Source organism: Megalobrama amblycephala, linkage group LG11 (genome assembly GCF_018812025.1).
Source record: "Megalobrama amblycephala isolate DHTTF-2021 linkage group LG11, ASM1881202v1, whole genome shotgun sequence".
In the NCBI taxonomy this organism is placed as follows: Eukaryota; Metazoa; Chordata; class Actinopteri; order Cypriniformes; family Xenocyprididae; genus Megalobrama; species Megalobrama amblycephala.
The window spans coordinates 38,210,051-38,214,872 of record NC_063054.1 but is presented as its reverse complement, the minus strand read 5'-3'; the positions used below and the strand labels follow the sequence as shown (position 1 = coordinate 38,214,872).

Genomic DNA, 4,822 nt, shown 5'->3' with positions numbered 1-4,822 from the left:
TTTAGTGAAGCCACAACATTTTTTCTTTTGTCAAATCAACTTAGATAATGTGGTTCAGATAACATAATATTTTGAGTTTCTGTTGATTAAACCAATTGCCTTCTTTTAACTCAAATTTTTAATTTCAGTTCATTCGAAATTTTAAGGCAACCAGGTAACTTTGTACATTGTGTTGGTTTAACTTAAAAATGTAGCCAATCATTTAAGCTTAGTAAATGTCTTTTGAAACATTTACATTTGTAATAACTTTATTTTTGTAATGTGCAATTTTGGGGAAAATAATGTGCAAAATCTGCTCAGAAAAAAGGTTTGACAACATTGTGTTAGATAAAAAAAAAAAAAAAAGAGCGAAAAGGAGATCTCTACTCATAAAAATGTACTTAATTATATTGAGAAAAAACTAAAAAAAAATGAACATGAAGGTGAGCAAATCATTGTTATTATCAATAATTAAACCATAAAAAATATTAAACTTAAACTTCTTTTATTTCAACTTGTTTTATCATTTTTGTTTATTTTAGGTTGATGTACTAAAATAACTAAAACTAAAAACTATACAGACATTTAAAAAAAAATAGTAAAACTAACTAAAATTAAAATGAAAACAAATGATAAAAAATAAAATCTAATTCAAAGCAAAAACTATACTGTAAGTGTATATCAATAATACTAAAATATCACTGGTGCAAATGATGACAAAATTTTCATTCATCACAATGGAGTGGCAACAAGCTTCAGAATCCTGTTTGACCAATCAGATTCAGGTAAGATCTACCAACATTTTACCAACGTTGAATATTTGGAAAAGAGAAGTAACGACTCCGTCTCAGTGTCTCCTTTTTCCTCTCTCCTCCTTTTCTCACATATGAGAGCGTTTCGCTCTCTGTGGCTCAGCGTGACACACTCCACGTTCGAATGAAAGACGGGAGCGAGGCAGCATCCCACGGGGAGAGACACGGAGACAAAGCCGAAGAGTCTCTGTATGGCTTCGGCCTTGGGGAGCCGAAGGTTCGGTTTAGGTTACACCAACGTGCCTCGGCCTCGAGTCTCTGTGACCCAGACCTGCACAATCACCAAACGCCGGCCCAGCAGTGAGCCTTGTATCTCAGTCAGATGAGGTTATCTTGACCTACTTTCGGCTTGTTGCTTATGCGATGGCTTTTAGACGTGGTTTGTTTGGACCTTGACACTAACACTGGGTCTTTTTAGGTGAATTCAGAGCGGCAGGGTGGGGAGAGAAACGTGACTGCAAAAGATAGAGTGAGTGGAAAAACCTGCATGCTGCTAGTGCAGCTCTTGATGACTCATAAAGTGTTGCCGAAAAAAAGATGCACAATTAAGTGACACGTTATCGCTCAACACACATTAGCATTCATGCTTCTTTTGCTTGTCATAAATTGCAGAAGGCACCAGTATGTTTGCAAAAGCGTTTCTGTGAATATATGCCTGGAGGAAAGAGGAAAAACAAGAGTGTTTGGCATGGTAATGAATATGACAATGTTGATCTGTTTGGTCTTGCCAGAATAAATCTGCTGCTGCTGCTGTTGGTTATTGCTGCTGTTGCTGCTGTTATTGCTGCTGCTGTTATTGCTGCTGCTGCTGCTGTTGCTGCTGTTATTGCTGCTGCTGTTATTGCTGTTGCTGTTTTTGCTGCTGCTGCTGCTGTTGCTGCTGTTATTGCTGCTGCTGTTATTGCTGTTGCTGCTGTTATTGCTGCTGCTGCTGTTGCTGCTGTTGCTGCTGTTATTGCTGCTGCTGTTATTGCTGTTGCTGCTGTTGCTGCTGTTATTGCTGCTGCTGTTTTTGCTGCTGCTGCTGCTGCTGTTATTGCTGCTGCTGTTATTGCTGTTGCTGCTGTTATTGCTGCTGCTGCTGTTGCTCCTGTATTGCTGCTGCTGCTGTTGCTGCTGTTATTGCTGCTGCTGTTATTGCTGCTGCTGCTGTTGCTGCTGTTATTGCTGCTGCTGCTGTTGCTGCTGTTATTGCTGCTGCTGTTATTGCTGCTGCTGTTTTTGCTGCTGCTGCTGCTGTTGCTGCTGTTATTGCTGCTGCTGTTATTGCTGCTGCTGCTGTTATTGCTGCTGCTGCTGTTGCTGCTGTTATTGCTGCTGCTGTTATTGCTGTTGCTGCTGTTATTGCTGCTGCTGTTATTGCTGCTGCTGCTGCTGCTGTTATTGCTGCTGCTGTTATTGCTGTTGCTGCTGCTGTTGCTGCTGCTGTTATTGCTGCTGCTGCTGTTGCTGTTATTGTTGCTGCTGCTGCTGTTATTGCTCCTGCTGCTGCTGCTGTTGCTGCTGTTATTGCTGCTGCTGCTGTTGTTGCTGCTGCTGCTGTTGCTGCTGCTGTTATTGCTGCTGCTGCTGCTGTTATTGCTGCTGCTGCTGCTGTTGTTGCTGCTGCTGCTGCTGTTGCTGCTGTTATTGCTGATGCTGCTGCTGTTGTTGTTGCTGCTGCTGCTACTGCTGTTGCTGCTGTTATTGCTGCTGCTGCTGTTGTTGCTGCTGCTGCTGCTGTTGCTGCTGTTATTGCTGCTGCTGCTGTTATTGCTGCTGCTGCTGTTGCTGCTGCTGTTATTGCTGCTGCTGCTGCTGCTGTTGCTGCTGCTGTTATTGCTGCTGCTGTTGTTATTGCTGCTGCTGCTGTTATTGTTGCTGCTGCTGATGTTATTGCTGCTGCTGCTGCTGCTGCTGTTGCTGCTGTTATTGCTGATGCTGTTGCTGCTGTTATTGCTGCTGCTGTCATTGCTGCTGTTGCTGTTATTGCTGCTGCTGCTGCTGCTGTTATTGCTGCTGCTGCTGCTATTGCTGCTGCTGCTGTTGCTGTTGCTGCTGCTGCTGTTATTGCTGTTGGTTATTGTTGCTGCTGCTGCTGTTATTGCTGCTGCTGCTGCTGCTGCTGCTGCTGTTGGTTATGGTTATTGCTGCTGCTGTTATTGCTGCTTCTGCTGCTGCTGGTTATTGTTGCTGCTGTTATTGTCAAGTCACCTTTATTTATATAACGCTTTTTACAATGTAGATTGTGTCAAAGCAGCTTTACATTGATAACTGGTACATTATTTTGGCTGCACAGCAGCTCTTAAAGAATAGTGTCAATGCAGGCAGATCAAAGCACTGTTGAATATCAAATGTCAAGTGTCCCCAACTAAGCAAGCCAAAGGCGACAGTGGCAAGGAACCCAAACTCCTACAGGTGACATCAGGTGGCAAACTGCTGCTGCTGTTATTGCTACTGCTCCTGCTGCAGAGTAAGTAAGAGACTTGCCAATTCCAATACAAACAGGACACGCTGCTGTGAGCAAGGAGGACATGCTGCTGTTGTACAATATGGCATACATGAATTACCCTTAGCAAATCTATACAGGTGGAGCTGGGAAAGGTGGAGGGTTTCTGAAAGTGTGCTGCAAATGCTGACCAAGAGCAGTGAGCTCATTGGTTCCTGTTGTATCAGTAGCAAATCAGCTGTGCCCTAAAGAGAATGATGCAATTGCAAGCAGTTTGACTTAAGGACCCATCAGTCTGCGCCATCTAGAGTTTCATGACTGTATAAATGAGATCTCAGTAGTATCCCAGTTGTTTCTCCTATGCAGCTAACAGGGAATGACAAACTCTTTCAAAGTTATGAACAAATGTTCTTCTAGTAACATTAACAAAATGTTCTTTCAGCGTTATCTGGTATTTAATAAAGTTCTTAAAACATTAGCACTCAAACATAATTCATACATAGTTAGTATTACTGGTTACATTATTTATACATATTGTTGTTACTTGTTACTTTTGAAAGATCTTTTTAATTGTAATTGTTTGGAATTTCTAAGTGAAAAGTTTTTCTACACCAATTTTTTTCCAACAGCATTTTTTTTTTTTTTTTCTTCTTTTTAAGAATTTTACACACTCCCTCAAAGTCCTGAAGGAGCAACTTCTGAGCAATAATACTCCATTGATCTCCACATTAGCAATCTATAGTTGCAACAGCGGAAAATGTAACCAAAGCAATTTGGCTGTACATAATGTCCGATTAGACTCACAAAGCTTTATGAATTCACTCATTTAGCTTTCTTTCAGGCTTGTGTCCTCTTAAGTAGCTTGTCATTTTCAATTTTTTTGTATTTAACCACCTCATTTCATGCACCATAGCATATTTCAGTAAAGAAATGTACATTCCCTGTGTTTTGATTTTCTGGATGCCTAGTTCAAGGCAGCATGACTGTTGAAACAAAATATTTTGTAGGCCTTGAAACCCTTTGACAAAGATTTGCACTGTTGCTATCAAGTGAACGGCCTTTGAAGAGACTTTCAAAACAACTGATAATTATCAAAGACACATCAGAAACACGGGCCCTAATTCTGCGGTTTCCACTGGGAGGCGCTCTGTTAGCACCTTTAGCTCTTTATATGTCCACCTGCTGCTCAAGGGTGCTGCTTTATTTGAATTTTCCTGTAAAGTCTCTTACAGTTTTTCTGGCACTTGGGCTGCACCATTTTCTAGAGCTAAGAGACAGTGGGAATCTTGAAGTCAGTGGTTTTCCCAGAATGCTGCAACTTCCCAGAAGTTTTGCGAAGGCCTCATGGGAGGTAGGTGATGTAACAAGGCTGGTAATGTGGCAGCAGTGAGTCAATTGTAAATTACTCTATGTCTCTTATTTATGAATTGCGCCACTGGTGCATTCATTGGTGGAGGTCATGACATGTTATATGCCAAATTAGCTTTTGACTCATGACTAAAGAAATGAGTATCAAGCAGTCAAGTGTGGTTTGGCTGTGTGAGGGAGGTTTATGGGTTTTAAGAAGGGAAGGTGTACTCTTAAATATAAAGCTCCTAAATGG

General features: G+C 41.4%; 1 long non-coding RNA gene across 1 annotated transcript; it reads left to right on the top strand.

The window, feature by feature from the left end:
- Positions 1-621: 621 nt before the first annotated feature.
- Positions 622-1,319, top strand: LOC125278638. The gene is made up of 2 exons (XR_007187194.1): positions 622-1,118; positions 1,210-1,319. It is a non-coding gene; the product is annotated as an uncharacterized LOC125278638 (long non-coding RNA).
- Positions 1,320-4,822: the final 3,503 nt, after the last annotated feature.